General features: G+C 41.7%; 1 protein-coding gene across 2 annotated transcripts in view; it reads left to right on the forward strand.

Annotated features, from left to right (window-relative positions):
* The window catches only part of EPB41L4B (erythrocyte membrane protein band 4.1 like 4B), a 566,800-nt gene that overhangs the window by 503,460 nt on the left and 39,603 nt on the right, over positions 1–23,737 (forward strand). The gene's annotated exons all lie outside the window — the stretch shown is intronic.

Consider the following 23,737-nt stretch of genomic DNA (forward strand, 5'->3'; position numbering starts at 1 on the left):
GTCAACAATACTCATGCCAGGGTACTAGGTGTAATCCTGGACTCCCATCTGTCCTTTCAATCCCAAATCCAATCCCTGTCCAAATCTTGTAGACTTCACCTCCGCAACATCTCCAAGATACGGCCGTTCCTAACCTCAGAAACCACTAAGCAACTTATTCACTCCCTGGTTATATCTCGCCTTGACTATTGTAACTCCCTCCTCATTGGCCTATCTAATCGCAGGCTATCCCCTCTTCAGTCTATCATGAATGCTGCTGCCAGACTCATCCACCTTACTAACCGTTCTGTATCTGCCACCCCTCTCTGCCAATCCCTCCACTGGCTTCCCATTGCCCAACGGATAAAATTCAAAACATTAACAATAACATATAAAGCCATGTATAACTCTTCTATATCTTGTCTCCAAATACCACCCAAACCGTACTCTCTCACAAGACCTCCTACTCTCTAGCTCCCTTGTCTCCTCCTCCCATGCTCATCTCCAGGACTTCTCCAGAGTTTCCCCCATCCTCTGGAACTCTCTACCCCAATTTATCAGACTATCGCCTACTCTGCTCACTTTTAGGCGATCTCTGAAAACCTATCTCTTCAGGGAAGCCTATCCTGCCCTCAGCTAATAATGGAATCTTCTACTCTTCCAACCAGTCCATCCCCACAGTTACTACCTTTTGTACCACTAGCCCCTCCCTCCTAGATTGTAAGCTCCAAGGAGCAGAGCCCTCCTATCCCTCTTGTATTGAACTGTATTGTTGCTGTATTGTCTCATGTTATATTGTAAAGCGCTGAGCAAACTGTTGGCGCTATATAAATCCTGTATAATAATATAATAATACTTATGGGCCTTATTACATGCCAAAGCAATTTGAAAGTACAATTATAATTTTGCAGCCTGGTATTAAAATACAGTCACTGGGGTTTGAATTAAAAAATACAAAGCATATCCGGAGGGGCAGTGTGAATAACAAATTGAAAGGCACAATTATGGAATGGGATAATATACAGAATTTCCAGACTGAGATGTTGCGGAACAGGGAATGCACATCAGGGTGTACAGAATGAGGTAGTGTGGGACAAGGAATATACAATATGAGGTGATAGAATAGGGAATGTTCATCCCCATTTACATAATGAGGCAATATGGAATGTACAGTGCAGCATACAGTTTGAGGTGGTGTGGCACAGGAAAAGCAGAAGCACAGAATGATGCATTGTGGAAGAATCTACAGCACAGTGTACAGAATGATGCATTGTGGAAGAATCTACAGCACAGTGTACAGAATGATGCATTGTGGAAGAATCTACAGCACAGTGTACAGAATGAGCATGTTTGAGAATAAACAATGTACAGCCCGGCATACCGAATGAAGCAATATGGGTACAGCAATTTAAATGTACAGGTAGTGAGACAATGTGGAATAGGTAGTGCATAGCACGGTGTATAGAATAAGGTGGTTTCACATAGAGAATGTACAGACCGAGGCAGGGTGGTATAGGAAATGCACAGCACAGCATACAGATGGAGACAGTGTCAGATAAGGAATCTATAGTGCAGTGTACAGAATAAAATGGTATGGAATAGGGAATGTACAAAATGTGGTGATATGGAAGTGAATCATACAGCCCGCCGTACTGATTAAGGGCTCGTTCACACTTGACTGTTTTACCAACACTTGCCAAATGCTCATCAAACGCTCAGCAAACTCCACATGCGTGGTTTAGCGGCGGTTGCTAGGCGTTTGCCGAGCATTAAAAACGCCCCACAAATGCCTATAATGAAGTTTGCATGTTGTTACCGCTCCGCAAACGCCCCACAACCACGCGTTTGCTCAGCGGCACCATAGACTAGAGTGGGAGGCTTCAACGCCTCCTGACTCGACCAGAGGCGTCCATTTTGCTGCACCGCAACACTACCGCTTCCCTTACAACAGCACCATGTGCTGCAATGGGCAGAATTGTCCGAGGCGTTTGGGAAGCGGTAAAAACGCTTCCCAAATGCCTTTCTGCCGCTAGCAAACAAGGCTAGTGTGAATGTAGCCTAAGGGATGTATAATACAGAGCGTACAGCTCAGAATACAGAGTTTGGTGGTGTGAAATGGAGAATATACTCTGCAATGCACATGCTTTGTGTATTGCAAAGCACTGCTTTTTTAAAAAAGTGCACCTGCTTTTTATGCACCTCAGTGCACCATACATGTCATTAAGGCACACGTGTTGTGGTATAAATGATCCCTTATATGTAACATACACTTTACTAGAGATATTAGGTTTTTTTTTGTTTGTTTTGTTCCTTTGCCAGACACATTTTCAAAGTGCAGCTGAAGAAACTGGCTTGCCAAGTTACCGCCCGTGTTCCTAATGATCACCGCTCCCCTCCCTTAACCCTAGAAAGGTACATGTAGGGCAGGCACAGCCAAAATGAACAGAATCTCTTCTGAGTTCGGAAAGTGATATAACCCTTACTGAATCTAGAAGGAGATTCCCCAGACCAACTGTTATATGTGGAACATTTACAGCAGCATCTGAGGTTTGACAGGAGGCAGTGGGCACAGAAGCCATCAGCAGCACCTATTGCACAGTTCATTTTCAGCATGTCTGTAGTGCAGATAGGGTGACTCTGGCCTGAGGTGGCACATGCCCCCTACCCCAGCCCTGATATTGGTGAAACTTTATCCACAACTAACTTCTACATTCTTGAAATCAGTTCTTTTCAGAATTTAATTTTTTTCTACAATCATAGTAGAAGCTCCAAAAATAAAAAAAAATGGAAATGTGCAAATACCATTGAAGCAATGTTACATAATATATTTTTTAACTTCCATAATGTATGAAATGTGGTTACAAACACTCAGATGGTACAGAATACAGAACACTGGTCATAAATATATGCACAAATAAAGCAATGTTATGCATATAAATAGTTTTACAATGTAGAACCTGGCATAAAACATTGTTGGATGTGTTTTATTAGTTACCTACACTATAAAAAGTTGCATTGTTAAATACTTAAAGGCTAAGTTCACTTTTTTTTTTATAAAATTCAGCTCCCCTCTGCACCAATATACCATTACTGTATCACAGTTGCAGAAATATACAAGCTCTTTGATCTGGAGAGCAAGGCCTTACCTTAGCCTTTGGTAAATTTCTTAGAATGGTTTTTCAATTCCTGGATTGTAGACAGAGGAGGCGGTAGGAGCAGGTTACCAGCTCATCTCATTAGCACACACATCCTGCACTGATCTAATTAGTACACACCCTTCACCCATCAACTATTTTTCACAGCATCCCCAGGATCTCTCCCAACGTTCATTTGCCTGTCTACCCCAACGTCTCTATAGACAGGCTCAGGCCGAGTTATTGAATAAATGCTGTGTTCTCCTATTATATAGTTTTAGTAAATCTAAAGGAGATCGAACAAAGATTGTTCAATCAGATTGTAAAGTGTATGACCACCTTTATACACCAAAAATTAACTACTTGCACTTTCAATGTAATTAATTGTTAATGGTACACCAAACACAGAAACAAGGATACGTTTTGCCACATGAAAATATGATTGAGAAATGCAGTAAAACACACATTACATCATAATGCCCCATGAGCTACTTTGCCACGTGTAGCACAGCCCATTGAGATCAATAGGCTGCTCTATGTGTGCTCCCTCTAGTCTAGGTGTGACTGAGGCCTGGAAATTGGTGCGTTTACACAGAACAATGAGGCTCCCCATTCACATCTGTGCGTTTCGGAATGCATGGCAATCTGCACAGAAAATGCATGCTTTGCCATGTGTTTCAGAAACATGCTGCAAATGTGCATGCATGTTTGTCTTGTTATTACATGTTAAAGGAACCCCAAGTGCGACAAACACACCAAACATTGAGGTAGCGCACCGTGTTCCATTCCAAAAAGTTCTGGAGCTTTTCTGGGGTGATTGTTGTGTGTATGGCAGCCAGTTCAGTTGGCTGCCCTAAGTGTGACAAGTGAAAACTCTCCAGAATGCCCAAACTCCCAAAAAGCACATGTGGAGATGTGAATGTGGCCTGACAACTGAGTGTTTCCATCCACTCCCTCCTATGTACTTGCATAAAGATGGCCATACACTATGCAATCTGATTGTACAGTCTCTGTACAATTTCCTTTAGATTTTTCCAGAACTATGGAATAGGAAGATACACCTAAACAATCTTGTCAATTTGTATCAAATCAGACAGGCTCTTGTACTGCATAGCTGATGGGAGGAAGGTAGTATTTTTACCCCTTTGTGCCGGCGCCTCCTGGCCCTTTAAGGGTTTCAGAAGCCGGGAGGTGGGGCGGGATTTAGGGTCATGTGACCGCCGTGACACGTCCTTACGGCGGTCACATGATCGGGAAAGATCCAGATCGAAAGAGGAGATCGGGACCTTTCCGTGAGTACTGAACATGTGTGCTGGGAGCGCGCAGGGTACGCGCTCTCAGCACATTTGTCTTTTTTAAATAGAACACAAATGTGCGGCCGCTCGGCATCTAGGCCCAGATGCTGGGAGGCTGCACATTGGCGTTCGGCCGGCATGAAGAGGTTAATGAGGGAGGTGTGGTCCAGAGTAGTGAACACACCCCATCACACCCTCTTCTGTGTTGCAACAAGGAAGTGAAGGCTTCTGGGAAGTGGCCTACAGGAAGTTAATGCTGAGAGACCATTGACAGGAAATGATGCAATCTGAAAATCCATTCAAAATATCACATAAACTGACAAAAATGTAAATGTCCTGTAGATGACGTAAGTGAGAGATTGGGATGGCTGGGCCAGAAATGGCATTGGAAAACTCTTCTATATATTATGAAAAGTGAAATTCTGCCCGAGAAGGAGAACTTATCCTTTAACCCCTTCCCGCCGGCGCCTCCTGGCCCTTTAAGAGTTTCAGAAGCCGGGAGGCGGGGTTTAGGGATCATGTGACCGCCGTGACGGTCACATGATTGGGAAAGGTCCCGAACGAAAGAGCAGGCTATATTATATTTTGTGAACAAAATAAAACCAATAAATGTCTAAATCTGCTAAAACAATGTTGCTGTTCATAAAGTGCAATAACACTAACACATAATATATAATAATAAACACAGTGCAAAAAACAGAATCAAATAAAGTCCATAACATTAAATGCTGTGTGCTTGAATGCTCCAAAAAATACGTGCTCAGAAGAAGAAAAAAAAAATGAATATACCGTGCCTTGATACAAAATTTTCACCACATAGTGCTCAGTGATCCCTACGCTATGCACTCCACACTCACCAAATATGATGGACTCCTAGCTTTGTGGGCTTAAGAGTCAAAAACACTTATTTCTGGTGGAATGTGCTCACAGAATCGTCAGAGTGCCAGACCCATGGTTATGAAGTATAGGTGCAATCCATCAATACATTCCATAAATGATCATGCGTATCATAGAGGGAAGCAGAAAGGACACTGATAGTGTAATATTGTTAAGCTATTTATTTAGCTATAAACAACAATACATATTACACTTACATTTAATCAATAATAAAAAAAGCCTTGTAAACATATATTCCTTGCTTAGCCTCAAAAGGTATTAACACACAAGGCCACAGGAAACCGGAAATAGCGTCAATGCATTTCGTCCCTCCTACAGGGTGTCCTCACAGTCAATCTCCGGTCCCTGCGTACTTTATTTCCCATTCCTAAGGACCTCCCATCCTAGTGACTCACTTCCTACCTGAATACCAATTCACAAAAAGAACATTGGGGAACTGGAGAGAAGGGCAACTAAACTGATACAAGGTATGGAGAAGATCAGCTATGAGGAAAGTTTAGAGGAACTGAATTTTTTCTCTCTTGAGAAGAGGAGATTAAGGGGGATATGATCTCCATGTATAAATACATCAGTGGTTCATATAGTGAACTCGGTGTAGAGTTATTCACCCTGAGGTCATCATAGAGGACAAGGGGGCACTCTTTACGTCTGGAGGAAAAGAGATTTAAGCACTCATAGGCTGCAGCATCCATTGTCTTTGCTCTCACAGTGAGAGCAGAGAAAACCAATTTTAACTTTGTATTGTTTACTATGTGATTGCTGTGACTGGACACAACAATCACATGGCAAAACACCATGTGATCACCCAGACACAGCGGTAATGTGATCCTCTGTGTTTCTTTTAGTTTTTATCCTAGGGGCAACATTTTACCAGACAAGAAAGGAGCAAAAATTTGTAACATGAAACCAGACCACAATAAAAAGCTGACGTGTTCTAGCTTTCCCCCACATAACTTAGTGTTACTAAACCCAGGACCCTGCACTCACTATATCTGGTCTCCCACAGTACACAGAACATGGAAATGCAATTATTGTAATAAATATAAACTGCTAAATACCTTTTCTCATCAGCAGTATATAGCAGTCTTGTGATTTCTATCCAGCTGAGCACTTGTTAAAGCTTGTAGGAGTTTTCAATACACACTAAACTGAGCATGTACAGAGTGACTCCTAGAGCTCTGTACTATCAACAGATAGACTGGGTACAGTAGAAGAAAGGGAGGAGCAGAGAAGATAGGATCATACAGCCTTTTTACACAATGCAGAGAATTAATCCCTTAGGTTCCATGGTGAGTATACAAAACATGCTTTTTTTACATTTAAAGACTGATTTTACTGTTGTGGGTTTAGTAAAACTTTAAAAAACATGTTTACTTTTGTCTATGTTGCTGATGGAGAGTTTCCTTCACTTCCTGTCTGCCGAAAAGTTTTTCCTTGGGACAGTAAGGAGAAATCTCTCTAATGGAGAACAGGACAGCAATAAAAACTGACAAGGATTCTAATCCTTTCCTACTCTAGCCAAAACTAAATAAAAACGTTTGACTACAGATACACCCTAACTTGTTTCCCTGCAGTATAAGGGAGATGCTGAATGGCTTGGCATGGCGTAACATATACACAATGAATGAGATCTTCTCACTCTACATACAATTACTCATTTCTAAAAATTGAGGGTAGGTGATCAGCTGACTCACCTGTGCCCTCCAGTGTGCAAACTGTGAGACAGAAATCTCTAAAAGCTCTAGAAATACTTCATATATTGTCCAAGAGAAAATAGTTCTTTTTAGACGCCCAAAAGTGTTTGTTTGTAGATTAGCTTTCTCTCATAAATTTGTTCAGATTATTATGCAGCTGTATAATTAAGCTATGTGAATATTTTTACACCATGTGTACACCTCATAAATTATCTGAAATGAAGAGGAGCATTTACGTTCTTTGGTGTGCAGTGCTACCTGTGGTTGCATAAGCAATAAAGTAGTGAAAACCCTATTTAAATCCACTGACAAAGTGTTCTTGTTTTTCACTTTTGACTAAAAGACTATATAGGAAAAACACGAGGATTGATGATCAATATTTCTAGTTTTTTTCCACAGTTCCAGTATTTTGTATGATATTTTGCTCTGAAAGTATTTTTTAGCTTGCTTTTTCCACAGCAAACGTTTCCAACGTCTAGAAAGAAAATACATAATGTCACATTACCTTTCATTACATTTTGCAGTTGTGCAGTCTATTGCTGTAAATTTGCCACTGTTGGATACTCCTCCTTTTTAGACCTCACAATGCCTTAAACTGGTTCCAAAGTTCTATTACAACCATCTGATCTTTACAGATGCCACTCAGCAGGGGCGCAGTTGCAGATCTTTCTGGCTGCTGCAAGGAGACCCTAGGCTTTTGCATTGGGCACATCCTCCACAGGAAGCATAGGATCAGCTTTCAGCAGCCATATACAGTGTTGGTTATGGAGATGAAACAGGCTGTGACGCTGAAAGACACACAAAAGGTTTGGGGGCCATCTTGGCACAGCTGGGCTGCATCACAGGGGAGTCCTGGATAAGAAAGCAGAAGGGACAGAAACCATTATCTGAAGAGTTTGGTCCATGTGGACATAGTTTCCAGGGAGTCTGTAAGTAAGAAGATTATTTATCATGGCTAGAGTCAGACCAGGAGCCAGGCACAGGTGCATTTTGCACATGGGCTTCCCGTCTGAAAGGAAGCGGGAAAACTGGGAAAGTTTTCCTGAGCTTGGGATCTGGCTCCTGTTCCTTTAAACGGGTGAAGAGTTACTTGTAGGGGTCTAATCTGGTTTCTCACCAAAGTGCTTCTCCCCCTACCCACCCAGGGGGTGCAGGTGTACTCACTCAGATTCACTCCTGTACTGCATGCGGGTTGGCTGCTGCTTTCAGGCCTATCAGCTGGGCTGCTCCTTCCCTGCCATACAGGTGGTCCTCACTCAGGGGGCCAGTGAGCTCCAAGTTTTCCACCTTTCAAGCTTCAGGCTCACAGGCAGGCCTCATCTCAGTAGGCCTCCTAGCAGCCTCCATCCTCCTGCCTCACATCTTCCTCCAAATCTCTACACCTCTCCCACCACCACACTCCTGCTACTGAGCAGGCTCCAATACTTTTAAGGGTGTCCAGCCCCTTGCCAAGCTTTCTGCTGGGGATTGGCTAGGCCCCTCAAGAATACAGCCACTCCTCAGATCCACATACTGCCTCCAAGGCCCTCCTCCGAAGGTCTCAGAGCAGGGGGAAGTTCCAGAGGGGCTGGCCTGTGAAGTCTGTCATCCCTGACCACAATTTGTCTCTTCTTACTATCACATCTGAGCTACAAATCAGCTCCTGTCTAAACTGTAGGATCTAGCTCCCCCTAGCTAAACTAGGAGGGTGCTACATTATTTATCTCAAAAGTAGTCAATTTACTAAAAAAAAATGCGTTATTTACCGAATGTCTTAAATATTTATGTGATATTTTTGGTGGGTTTTTTTTTATATTTTTTTTTTGCAGGCTAACACTGCACCAGAAGGCACACGGCAATATTATTTAACTATGAAAACATTTTAGTGTGCTTTCATTCACAAAATAATCTTCCTCTGATGAAATGTTACAAATTATTTTCATTCCTGAGCTCAGATACTTTTATACTTTTCACTTTCTGGTCAGTACAGAGGACTCCTCTAATTGTTATGTTGTACATTTTTAAAAAACCACCAGCAAACACCAGGTGATAAATAATGAAGGTGTGTGTTTTTTAGTGAATTGACTTTAATGATTTAACTACTGTAATTTTTTTTTTTTTGCGGTATTTATCTCACAATTTTAACAAATGTGCAGGGTATTTTCCTCACAATTGACATTTTACTTTGAGGAATTGACTTTTATTATCTCGGGTGATATTTTTGAAAAATGAGTCACATGACCTTCATATCGCATGCGATAACCTTTAGTGAATTGACCCTCCTGTTGGAAGTGCCTCTTTATGAAGAAAAGATTGTTTGCCAACTAGTTATGATAAAGTAAAGTTGGTAAATTGCAATCTGAACCTGAGTGGACATTCCGGGGTTTATTTACTAAAGCTGGAGAGTCCAAAATCAGACTCCCTTCTGCATAGAAACCAATCAGCTTCTAACCTCAGCTTGTTCAATGAAGCTTTGGCAATGAAACCTGGAAGCTGATTGGTTTCTATGCAGAAGGGAGTCTGATTTTGGACTCTCCAGCTTTAGTAAATAAACCCCTCCATGTCTGTAATTAGCTGGGATGAAGTTTGAGAGTGAATGGAGAGTAGAAAGGGCACTCAGCACCACTGTGGGCTTTGGTTTGGAATGTGGTAGTTGGTCAGTCAATATGTCGCCACTCCTGTGTTCGGTTATAACATATAGGTAAAAGTCATATCTCAGCCTAACAAGCCCCTATACAAACCTTGGTTCCCACCAGAGTCTAATCACATTTTAGTTTTAACAAACATATATATGTGTGGAGTATGTTTTGAACGCTGCTCATATCTTAATTATATTTTACAAATATTTTCCTGTTTTGGAAGGTGGACTACAGATCTGATAGAATTGGCCTATAGCCTGTTACTTTCTCTCTTATTTGTCATCAGTGTATTTTTGCTTTTGGCTTTGAAGCCTCTTTTTTTGGAAGGAGGATTGCTGATTGTTTGTTTGCCTAAGATGGTTCAGTCTCCTTTGGTGTTACTGAATAAGAACACAGTTCAAGGCTGAAAGTAGTCTTCTACTCAGAGAGGTAAAGAAGTTTGTTTCTGAGGAGGTAAGTTAGCCTCGAAAGTGACATAGTACTTTGATTTAAATATATTTTCTGAGCTGCTAATTAAAGTACAAATAAGAGAGACAATAGCAGGCTAAAGGCCAGTTCTATTAGATCTGTAATCCACCTTCCAAAACAGAAAAACATTAGTGGGAACCAAAGCTTGCACAGGAGCTTGATAGGTCCTATATGCAAAATATTTATTAATTATTCATATCCCTAGTTACAGAGTCTTATGCTAGATTGATGAATTTTGAAATCCCCCTTTGATCCGACTAGGGCGAGCTGCCTTATCCGCTGGCACTACAAGCTACATAACAGAGCTGAGGTCTGCCACTCTCATTTTATGCACAGCAGTAGAACATAATTTGTGGAATAAGAATATTAGAGTGTTGAAGTATACAGGGCAAAATAATTATAAGAAGCTCCTAGGAAAGGGGTAGACATGAGAAATGGATCTCAAAAGCAAAAATGCACAGAAAGCGTACTCATACTACATATCCATAAATTAATTAATCTTTACCCAATTACATTTCTAGTGTATCTTGTAAAATCTGCTTTTCTTAAAAAAAAATTGTAACTAATTAATCTGGATCCAGTTCCTGTCAAATGGTTTTAAACAAATGTCACTACATTAAGGTTTTAATTTGGGGAACAGAGCACACTAAGGATGTCCTATTACGGTAATTATCCTGCACCAGTCACCCATTTAGGTACACACGCAGTAAAGATCTTTTCTTTTTCTAGGTGAAGTTAATAAAAAAAAAAAATAGCAGTGAGCATACACTAGCTACTCTATGGATCATATTTATGTACTGTACATGCAGTATCTGTATGCATCCTTACAGATGTTTTGCACATACATTTTTGGCCATCTTTCCCAGAGAAACACTGGGTACTGTGGTGAATTGCATTAACCTTTGAGAGGATATTGAAATACCCTGGCTAAAGACAGCATTCTCATCCAGTTCTTGATCTTCATGTTGCAAGTGCAGCTGGGAAGCCAAATAGGCTAATCGGCAAACAATATCTTGCTGGTTATCTGAGATGATTGATAACAATGCTACTCACCTACTTGCCCTTTCTACATCTGCTTTAGGTGACCGGGGCATTACAACTGGCAAGAGCTCTAGAATTTTGTTATATAGTCACATCGACTGCACCTTTAGCTGTTGGATAACCTCACTGCTATTTAGCTATATTAATTGTAAGTCTGCCAGAAAAATGTGAGGCACCTGCCAACAAGTAATAAAATTCTCAGTACTGTTTGTCAATTTTACAAGCTCCAAAGAATGTATTAAGGTGTCTGTGAGCCAGGAACACTTTTGTAACACAGAAAAGGTCACCTTGTCAATTTACTGCTTCACCTTGTCAAAAGACTGCAAAATCCAGGAAAAAAATGCTCTTTTTCAGCTCAACTCCAGTATCTCTCCCCTCACACCTACGTATCCCTACATAAAGTAAATTTCCATAAAAAACATTTAGCCACTTCCAGGCCATATGACGTCTTGGACTTTGAGTGGAGATATCTGTATGACGTATGGATGTAAATACCCTCAAATTAAAGCTGACAGTCTGCAGTTAAAGCACATCTTGTTCGTTTCATTTCAGATCCATTGTGGTGATGTATAGAGCCACAAATGTTAGAATTGTGTCGATGTCCCAATATTTATGGACTTGACTGTAGTTCTGCTACCCTGACCATACCACTGCTTTAAAAAAAAGGTGCACTTTCATAATGAAGAGCAATATTAAAATTAGTGAGTGTAGTTAAAAAGACAAGCTAGGGCAGCAATGGGCAAACTACGGCCCGCGGGCCGTATACGGCCCGGCGGACCTTTTAATCCGGCCTGCGGAGTGTGATACTGTCAGGATGGCTGTCAGGATGTGTGTAGGCGGGGCAGCGTGACGAACATGAGGGGAGCTAGGCTCCTCTCACAGTCCGCCTCCGGTGTAGCATGAAAATCTGTCTCCTATGAGGATCTGTCCCGCTCGACGTATCTGTGCATGTGCCGGAGATCGCCGATCGGCTGCTAATGCCTGAAACTGGCACATGCGCAGATACGTCGAGGGGGACAGATCCTCATAGGAGACAGATTTTCATGCTACACCGGAACGGCGCGGGAACACGGCGAGAGGAACGCGCGGAGCAAAGGTAAGTGAATTGACACAGGGGGGACTTAATATGGGGGATGAATTAATATGGGAATGAATTACTATAGGGGGGATGAATTACTATATGGGGGATGAATTACTATGGGGGGTGAATTACTATATGGGGGATGAATTACTATAGGGGGGATGAATTACTATGGGGGATGAATTACTATATGGGGGATGAATTACTATGGGGGATGAATTACTATATGGGGGATGAATTACTATATGGGGGATGAATTACTATATGGGGGATGAATTACTATAGGGGGGATGAATTACTATGGGGGATGAATTACTATGGGGGATGAATTACTATATGGGGGATGAATTACTATAGGGGGGATGAATTACTATGCGGGATGAATTACTTTATGGGGGATGAATTACTATATGGGGGATGAATTACTATATGGGGGATGAATTACTATGGGGGATGAATTACTATATGGGGGATTAATTACTATATGGGGGATTAATTACTATGCTTACTATGGGGGAATATTACTATACTTACTATGGATGACACATACACATCATTCATCTACTCTTGGTCCGGCCCCCGGGTCCAATATATGAACCCATTGCGGCCCTCAAGTCAAAAAGTTTGCCCACCCCTGAGCTAGGGGGAGAGCCCAGTCATGTGACCAGTCAGGGCAACATAGTTCTCTTTACTGCATTAAGCAGAGTACTGTGCTGCCCACCCCAGGTTTACACAATGTGGCCTGCATTTCATGAGCAAAATGAAGGCTGCACTGTACAGTATAACTGCAGAGTGTATTAGGGGACTGATGACCATATTCACTCTCTTTTTTTAAAAGGCTCCCAAGGTGTCTGTTTCTGAAGTCTCCTATAAAAGCAACCATTTATTTCTTTTTTTTTTTTCAGTACTCTTGCCTTTGTTTCTGAAGAGTTAATGTGAATATATTGATTACATGCATGGATTTTTTACTTCTCTTGCTTGTAACAAAGGCTGCTTCTTGCTTGCATTTCATTTTTTAATGTAACTCTCACGCAAATCTGATACATGATCTAGTTAGTAATCCTATGTGGTAAAATAAAATATGTGCAAATTGTTTTCGTAATAATGCTTTTCATGTAAACACAAAGCTTTCAGACTTATTCTAATTAGGTTACCTTAGTAACACAGTGCAGCATTTTTGGATTGAAATAAGATGCAGCAATGCCTGCATTAAACAGCTCCAGATTTGCCTTTGCTTCATCAGTACAGAAGTGTTTAGGGATTGTTTAATATTTCAGGAACAGATTTTACTGATGAATGTAAAATAAAATATATTATGGAGCACAACTATGAGATAATGATGGCAAATTTGCTATTAGGTAAATCACCTAAGCTACCAAAATCATGAATTGTTTCAGAATGTCTGTAAAGCAACATATGAAATGTAATTTTGTGAAAAACATCCTCGTAACCCCCCCTGGTGCCCAACATGCAGCTAATTGGTGCTCATTGTATAGCCCACTGTACTCCAGAGCTTGAAACACAGCAGACTGTACACTGAGTGCTAGTGGTCTTTAGCGTTGTGACACTTCCAAGCAGAATTGATCAGCTCCAGGGCTTATGCTCCTTTGACAATGCTTAATACCAGAGTACTGTAAACACAATGCTTTTTGTTTACAGAGGAAGTGATATGACATCACATGTAATGTCATGGCACTCCTCAGTTTGAAGACTGATGGTGTAGTTATGTCTTGCTGACCCCTGCAGAAATAGATCACTGCTAATGTGATCTATTGCTGGACAATTATGTATTGCTGGATATATTATGTATCTATTGCTGGATAATTAATGTTGTCAAACCAATTTCTGCTAATGCAAACTAGATTTAAAGTGGTTGTCAAGGTTAAAATGTTTCTTTAACTTAATGCATTCTCTGCATTAAGGTAAAAACTTTCAGGTTCTCCCAGCACCCCCCAACCTCCTCAAATACTTACCTGAGCCCAATCTCGATCCAGCACTGTTCTCTCTCCTCTCATAGAAGGCTTGGCAGTAGTGGGAGCCAATGGCTTCTTCTGCTGTCAATCAAATCCTGTGAGCCAAGGGGGGACGTGTGGCTGAGCTGCAATGTGTGTGTCAATAGATGCAAACAGTGTGGCACGGGCTGAGCCCACAAGAGTGCCCCCATAGCAAGTGGCTTGCTATGGGGGCACTTGGAGAAGATGAGGAGCCTGTAGCACCAGTGGGGAACCCTAGATGAGGTAAGCATGTTTGTTATTTTAATAGATAAATTACACCACTTACAATTACAATCACTTTAAACTGGCCATTTACAAATAAAGACAGGGGATAAGAAAAGAACAAAAAATGTCTGCACTGTAAGAGATTTTAACTAATTCATGTAATAAGTAACTGGAAACACCCAATGTTGTACATAGAAAAACAAAAATAACCCCCTCAAAAATGCACAAAAAAGTGTTAAAAGCAGATAACCCCACTTTATTCAGGCATTCAAGAATGTGAGAGCTTGTTTAAAGGCCAACTCCAGCTTTCTCCCTCTTCCAGCGATCCACTCTCTTTTGGTTTCCCTGCACCTTTTTGAAAACATTTATCTAACATGCATACATACCCTTTCTTCTGTTTTTTTTTAACCGGTTGTGCAATGTTAGGGGTTCTCTTCCTCCTCTTTTTCTTGCAGTAGGGAAAGGAGGTCTTGAATGCTGAAAACAGCAGCACCATCACCTCTTTTCCAGCATGTTTTAAAAGAAATATTTATACAATACATACAATGTTTTAAGGTTTCCCCAAACATGTTTGATGATGTCATGGGTCTTCTTCCTCTGGTGGTAGTTTGTAACTCCTGCAGATGCTCTATTCCAGATGCCTAATATAACACTGAGTGAGCTGCTAATTTCATTGCTCTGTAGTAAGCAACACTTTGCTATGTGGCTTTAGCGCAATTTAAGGTAAATAGACTGTTCACTTTTGCAAGGGAATTGAACATGGTGAAAACTCCCTTTGCAAAGAATGCCAAATTTTAAAAAAAGCATTCACTAAGCTAAGAAATAATTTATTTGCAAAGCCTATTTGCCTCCTTTAGTGAGTCAGCCTCTATATATTTATCTAGCAATACAGTGGGTCCTGAACTGAGGCGGACTGACCATTTGGAAACTCGGGCAGTGCCCGAGGGCCCAGGGTCAGTAGGGGGCCCCATGAGATGCCCCTGGTACCTTTTTCATAGGCTTTTTTGAGTTTGGGCAAGGACACAGGGGCCCCATGATCCCCTATTGCCCGGGGGCCCCATGAGTTGTCAGTCCGCCCCTGGTCCTGAATGATACAGCGAGTTGCTCTTTCTTCATCCCCCTTTATGTCCTCATCCATCCGCCTTAGAACAACCCACACCCTTTTTTTAATAATGTTTTTTTTTTTACTTTATTCCCTTTACCGCATGTCTTTGATCTGATAACGTGACATCGCTGGTCTTCTTCCTTTTACTTTTTCTTTAGAAGTGGGTGGGACCTGAATGGCGCAGAGAGCGGTGCCATATTTTGATGTAGTGCTGCTCTCTTCAGCATTCTCAAGTTCAGGGTGGCAAACACAAAAACTTTAGCATAGGGTAGAACGTTAAAGTGTAAGGATCATGCAAAATATGCTACACTCACATTCAAAAGTGTAAAGGAAGTAGACATTGGCATTCCCTGCATATCGAGATTTTAGTTCCCTGATGATAGATCTACTTCTCTTTTTATTTGCAAGATGTTTGCAGTTTACTTGCATAAACTACCCATTACAAATCCCCACAGCATTTTAAAAGGATTCAATTCAGGACTTTGACCATACCAATCAATAACCCTCCCTTTCTTTTTTTTGAGCCTTTCCTTTTGGATCAGTTAATTTTGAGTCATTATCATGTTGATAGATCCATTTCTGGTTCACTTTGGCTCTGGCTCACTGAAATTTGTAGGGCCAGCTAATAACGGACACATTAGCAGTCGTCGTTTTTTTTTCTACACATCAATTTGGAAAAAAATGGTGATCCCTTTAAATCCCTTGCCAGGCTCATAACCATCCACAAGCTTCTTTCTGGAGGTCTTACCCCTGGTTCACATCTGTGCAGGTGGTACCACTGCGGATCTGCACAAAAATCTGTGCAGCTGCACCACCAGCACAGAGGAATGTGGACTCGCGGGTGGCTGCCATTAATTCTAATGGCAGGCCGCCCGCACTTGAAATCGCAGCCGTAGTGGAAACCGAGGTTCCCATGTTGTGTTTTCTGAAGAAGTGCAGGGACTTCTTCCCTGCTTGTCCCGAGGCACAGGAGTCCATTCGAATCAATGAGCTCTCATGTCCGCAGGAATGCGGAGATATGAACCTAGCCTTAGAGAGCTCTAATGATAGTAGTATGATCACCTAAAATGTTGTAATCATTGGCACCTAATCATAAATACCTGGTTCTAATTTAATGGATTTGAAGTGGTGGTAATATAGGGGTGTACTTACTTATTCCTTATGACAAATTAGCAGTTTTGTTCAGGATTTGAAAATAAATACACCGTATCAATTGTATGTTTTCTTTGTTCAAGCATCTGTAGGCACTACCTGAATCAAAATCTAATACTTGCCTTTTCAGATAAGTAAAAGCTGACTCCTGAGATACCCACAACAAACCTCCCAATATTTGTTAAACAGGTGAAACTCGAAAAATTAGAATATAGTGCAAAAGTTCATTTATTTCAGTAATGCAACTTAAAAGGTGAAACTAATATATGAGATAGACTCATTACATGCAAAGCAAGATAGTTCAAGCCGTGATTTGTCATAATTGTGATGATTATGGCTTACAGCTCATGAAAACCCCAAATCCACAATCTCAGAAAATGAGATTACATGCAATCAATAAAACAAGGATTGTACATAGAACAATATCAGACCTCTGAAAAGTATAAGCATGCATATGTACTCAATACTTGGTTTGGGCACCTTTTGCAGTAATTACTGCCTCAATGCGGCATGGCATGGAAGCTATCAGCCTGTGGCACTGCTGAGGTGTTATGGAAGACCAGGAGGCTTCAATAGCGGCCTTCACCTCTTCTGCATTGTTCGGTCTCATGTCTCTCATCTTTCTCTTGGCAATGCCCAATAGATTCTCTATGGGGTTCAGGTCAGGCGAGTTTGCTGGCCAATCAAGCACAGTAATCCCACGGTCATTGAACCAGGTTTTGGTGCTTTTGGCAGTGTGGGCAGGTGCCAAGTCCTGCTGGAAAATGAAGTCAGCATCCCCATAAAGCTCGTCTGTGGAAGGAAGCATGAATTTCTCCAAAATCTCCTGGTAGACAGCTGCATTGACCCTGGACTTAATGAAACACAGTGGACTAACACCAGCAGATGACATGGCTCCCCAAATCAAGACAGACTATGAAAACTTCACACTGGACTTCAAGCATCTTGCAGTGTGTGCTTTTCCATTCTTCCTCCATACTCTGGGTCCTTGGGCCTCTCCATTCTTCCTCCATACTCTGGGTCCTTGGTTTCCAAATGAGATGCAAAAGTTGCTCTCATAAAAAAAGAGGACTTTGGACCACTGAGCAACAGACCAGGTCTGTTTTTCTTTAGCCCGGGTAAGACGCTTCTGACGTTGTTTGTTGTTCAGGAGCGGCCTGACAAGAGGAATACGACATTTGAAGCCCATGTCCAGGATCCATCTGTGTGTGGTGGCTCTTGATGCACTGACTCCAGCCTCAGTCCACTCCTTGTGAAAGTCCCCAACACTTTTGAATGGCCTTTTCCAGACAATCCTCTCCAGGCTGCGGTCATCCCTGCTGCTTGTGCACCTTTTTCTTCCACACTTTTCGTTTCCACATAACTTTCTATTAATGTGCTTTGATACAGCACTTTGGGAACATCCAACTTCTTTTTTATGGAGGGTGTCAATGATGGTTTTCTGCACAACTGTCAGGTCAGCAGTCTTTCCCATGATTGTGATTCCTACTGAACCAGATTCAGAAACCCTTTGCAGGTGTTATGGCATAATTATCTGATTAGAGTGGGACACTTTGAGCTGAGAATATTGCACCTTTTCACAATATTCAAATTTTCTGAGATTGTGGATTTGGGGTTTTCATGAGTTGTAAGCCATAATCATCAAAAGTATGACAAATCACGGCTTGAACTATCTTGCTTTGCATGTAATGAGTCTATCTCATATATTAGTTTCACATTTTAAGTTGCATTACTGAAATAAATGAACTTTTGCACAATATTCTAATTTTTTTAGTTTCACCTGTAGGTCTTCTCATGCTATCTATGATCCTTATAGTGTCAGAAAATCAGCAATTGCATAGAAAAATTAATTAAAATCTACCTATGACATCATTGTCTGCCTTTTACTTGCTTATCTGCCTGAACTCTGTGGTGGAGAATGCGTGAGTAGAGATCCTAGTTTTACTTGTGGGCGGTCATTGGATAGGTCTGTGGGCAGTGTCAGGGAGTTATCTTGTGGCTCCCAATAACTGCCACCTTTTTGCATTTCCCTGTACATGTAATTGTGCTGAAAATAGGAAAATACCTTGTGAGCGATCCCTTTCTCTTTGAAGTATCACCTAAAAACAGCATGTCTGTGTTTCTTCTGCTAGGACTTGCAGTGCTCACTAAGATAGTAATATCACAGATGATAATTGCCTTAATAGACAATAATACAATAATAAAATACCACCCCCTCCCAGGTGGTGATTTGGAATGACAAGAAGAAGTTGCTGCTCAGTTACTATAATCCCATCAACTCTTCCCTTAAATGGCGTAATGGCGTCAGCAAGATTGCAGATTAAACTACACAGGTATAGTGCGGGACTTGTCACCCTGCTGAGGACAGAGCAACAATAAGTGAGTGGTCCCCTGCTGCTGCAAGGTGAATAGAGCTCAAATAAATGCAAAGTACACTGCTCAAAAAAATTAAAAACACTTTTTAATCAGAGTATTGCATCAAGTCAAACTCCTGGGATATTGATCTGGTCAGTTAAGTAGCAGAGGGGGTTGTTAATCAGTTTCAGCTGCTTTGGTGTTAATGAAATTAACAACAGGTACACTAGATGGGCAACAATGAGACAACCCCCAAAACAGGAATGGCTTTACAGATGGAGGCCAGGGTCAGTGTCACTACTGGGAGCATGAGGCGATACCTGGAACCTCAGTGATGGTCTGGGGAGGCATATACATAGAGGGATGCACAAATCTCTACAGGCTAGACAATGGCACCCCAACTGCCATTAGGTATCGGAATGACATTCTTGGACCCATTGTCAGACCTTACAGTGGTGCAGTGGGTCCTGGGTTCCTCCTGGTGCATGACAATGCATGGTCTCCTGTGGCAAGAGTATGCAAGCAATTCCTGAAAGATGAAGGAATTGATACCACTGAATGGCCCCCACACTCACCTGACCTAAATCCAATAGAACACCTGTGGGATATAATGTTTCGGTCCATCTGACGCTGCCAGGTTGCACCTCGGTCTGTCCAAGAGCTCAGTGATGTCCTGGTCCAGATCTGGGAGGAAATAGCCCAGGAAACCATCCATCGTCTCATTAGGAGTATGCCCCAACGTTGTCAGGCATGCATACAAACACGTCGTGGGGGTCATACAAATTACTGAGGACCATTTTGAGTTGCTGCAATGAAATTTCAGCAAAATGGACTAGCCTGGTGCATAATTTATTCACTTTGATTTTCGGGGTGTCTTTGAATTGAGTCCTCTGTAGGTTGATAGTTTTCCTTTCCATCAAACAATGGGACATCCTCACGTTCCTAACACATTACCCAGTCCATATCAGTATAGATATCCAGCATGATATTTCTCCCCATTGAGATCTGATGTGTTCTCAAAGTGTTCCTTTAATTTTTTTCGAGCAGTGTACAGTATATAATTTATGTGCTGAAGTGGGGTTAAAAAAAACCAACCATCTCTATAGGATATACATTTACTTTTTATTACTCTGTACATTGTGTCTGGTTGTTAAATGTGTACTATGCTAATGCTCTACAGCAGTATTTGTTTTAATATTGCAGAACAGCCTTATTTGTTCTTTTGCTGAACCAATGAGTTCTTGCAAGCTGCTGTATTTGCAAGTTGATTACATGGTTACATAGCAGTTAACAAAAGCAAACGCCACTTCAGTACCTGTGAATATTATCAGAATAATTTTAAATATTTGATCTATTATGAATTTTACTTAGTAATGTAATTTATGATAATTTATGGCCAGTTTTTTTTTTTTAGAATCCCATTCTAACTGGTTTCCGTTTGAAAGGAACTGTACTACTGGCATTTCTAAGGCTAATATGCCATACTGCAAAACCTAGCTGCAACATATTTTACGCATTTATTGTATAGTCAATGTGTAAACAAGGAAATGTATGCCAGAAGTCCAGGAATAGATTCAGCCAGAAGTACAAAAGGTTATAAAATATGAAGGATTGTTAGACATGCAGCAATTTGACCCCAGTCCATATCAGATCTGTTGTCACATGAATTGCTCTTTAAACTATTAACATTGTTTGATGGAAGCTTGATTTTTGTCTTGTGCCTCAATGTAATGTTTTTGTCTCACAACAAACTACTGCAGGGAATGGTCAACTTGATATACAGAGAATTTGTCCATCAGATGGTGAAAAATCTGTGTTAAAGTGTTACTAAACCGTCAACCGTAAAATCAGTCTGTATATGCAGTAAAGCATGCTTGTTATACTCACTGTAGAACCTAAGGGGTTAATCTCCTGCATTGTGTAAAAATGCTGTTTGATCTTGACTTCTCTGATCCTCCCCTTCTTCCAGTGTGCCCCTCTTAACTCCTGATAAGACATATGGTGTGGAGTCACTCTGCACATGCTCAGTTTGGAGTGTATTGCTAGAGAGGTTTTTTTTTTTTTCCTTGGGAAAGTGCATGTGATCGGCACTGCCCAGACAAATGTCAGGGGTTCTGCATCCTCCTAGAGCAAAATGAAAACTTCTCCTACAAGCTTTACCAGTGTTCTGCTGGACACTGATAGAAGTCACAAGACTGCTCTAACTGCTGATGAGAAAAAGTATTTAGAAGTATATATTTGCTACAATAATTGCATTTCCATGATTTGTGTACTGTGGGCAGGGGCGGACTGACCATTTGGGCACTCGGGCGCTGCCCGAGGGCCAGGGTCAGTAGGGGGCCCCATGAGATGCCCCTTGTACCTTTTCATAGGCTTTGTTGGGTGTGGTTTGAGTGTGGGTGAGGACACAGGGGCCCTATGATCCCCTATTGTCTGGGGGCCCCATGAGTTGTCAGTCCACCCCTGACTGTGGGAGACCAGATATACTGAATACAGGGGACCAAGAGGGCCCCCTTGGAAAGAGGCTAAATTAGGAGAACCAACCACTGTGTGATTTTCAAAATATACAGTTTTATTGAGATCATTAAAATAAAAAGATTGATTGGCCAACAGTACTCCAAACACCATTAAGATAAGGTAGGATAACGATATCACCTTAATAAGAACCAGGGTGTCATTTAGTATACCTTAGTCATTCTTTTATATCAATCATTGCAATATATACTTGCTGTCTCTTTAAAGATGGGACCGCTCCTGGCCCTTACGATTGATTAAATAGGCTGGCTAAACCTTTAAAAGGCCGGGGGTATGTACATCCTGACAAAGCTCGCGGTCACGTGGGTGAAACGCATTGACATAGGGAGCGTCAAAAAGCGTTGGGCCACGCCCCACCGTCAGCGATGCCCTATGCCGCCCAATGCGAATACCGTGGATGGCGGAAACTTCCACGCCCCCTCTACCTATGGATCTCTGCACCAAGCTCTTCATGGCAGCATGACCTTTGGCTGGTAACTGGGAGGCTGTTCACATATGGTTCAGCACTGAAGGACATACTGTATTTACTCCATCACATCCCCCGGGTGGAGCATGAGACTTCACTAAGGAGAGCATTACCAGCCAGGGGCGGACTGACCATTTGGAAACTCGGGCACTGCCTGAGGGCCCGGGGTCAGTAGGGGGCCCCATCAGATGCCCCTGGTACCTTTTTCATAGGCTTTTTTGAGTTTGGGCTAGGACACAGGGACCCCATGATCCCCTATTGCCCAGGGGCCCCATGAGTTGTCAGTCCGCCCCTGTTACCAGCTGAACTTTACTGTCACCCAGACTTTATGTACTGAGGCCTCACCATATTTAAAGGCTACCCTATTTATCTATGAGCCTTAATAATACTATATTTTCACCATATCTGTACATGTCCTCAGGATTGCTTATAAGGTGCAGTCTGCATATGGACAGTGCTAGGCTCTTTAGTTCCTAGTTCACCTACTATCTTATGCCCAGATCATGGGCACTGTCAGTATGTTCTTCAGCTTGCTAGTTCAACTCCATAATTCAGGGGTACCCCATCATATTTGGTGTCTGGACATGGACTTCCTACTTTGCCCTGCCATGGTTCTACTGTAGTCGTGTCCCAAGTGAATGTGAATTATCGTTATTTACTTATGTTGCTGCCGTTAATCAAAATAACTGAGCTTAATGTCCAGACCTCAGTCATCATATTACCTTGAGTGTTTGAGGTGTGGGTAGCTTATAGAGTCACTTCTGTGCTCACTGGCACCCATTGACTGTCACTCTGAAGATTGTTGGCCTGATTGATTATGCTGTACATGAGACTGTTTATATGCTATGTAGCGTGTGTGAGTGGATGTGCATTGTCCGGGCTTGGTTCTTATTAAGGTGATAACGCTATCCTACCTTATTTTAACAGTGTATGGAGGATTGTTGGCCAATCAATCTTTATATTTTAATGATCTCAATAAAGCTGTATATATTGAAAGTCACACCGCGGTTGGTTCTCCTAATTTAGCCTCCAAGGGGGCCCTCATGGTCTTCTTTAAATTTCTGAGTAGCATTTGGCTATAGAGGGCCCCACATTATAATATTGGTGAGTTGGTAAATATTCAATGTTTGAGGTCTTTTCTTCCCCATTTTAGGGCAAGTAAATTATTTGTGTTAGTGTTTTAATTTATTATATAGTGAATACAAGGTCCTTGGTTTAGTAACACTTTAATGAAAAATATGTTTACGCAATCTGATCAAAGACAACTTATTGTCAGAAGAGGTGAAGACAAATCTGACCCATCAGTGATTTTAGGTACAGTACAATGATAACTCCAAGATTGATCATTTGAAAGACTGAGACAGTTACAACTGGTAGTAATTGGGGGCACCATGACAGCCAAGCAAGAAGAAGACTTGTGATCACTAGAGATGAGCGAATCGAAGTAGGCGAAGTGGAATTCGTTTCGAATATTAGGAAAATTTCGATTCGCGTCGAATCCGAAAATAAGCAGACTTCGGATGCGCGAATCAAAATTTTTCCTAAAATGGCGGCGACATGTGCGGCGACGGAGCGGGGATGTCTGGGAAGGCGCGCAGACAAGGCGCGCTGACCCATAATGCATTCATTCATGACATGTGATCGCATTAGCCAATCAGCAGCCTGCCAGCACAGTGTAATGGTCGAGCTATAAATGGC

Source organism: Staurois parvus, unplaced genomic scaffold, assembly GCF_062004578.1.
Source record: "Staurois parvus isolate SC_StPar_1 unplaced genomic scaffold, SC_StPar_1.0 ptg000468l, whole genome shotgun sequence".
Lineage (NCBI taxonomy): Eukaryota > Metazoa > Chordata > Amphibia > Anura > Ranidae > Staurois > Staurois parvus.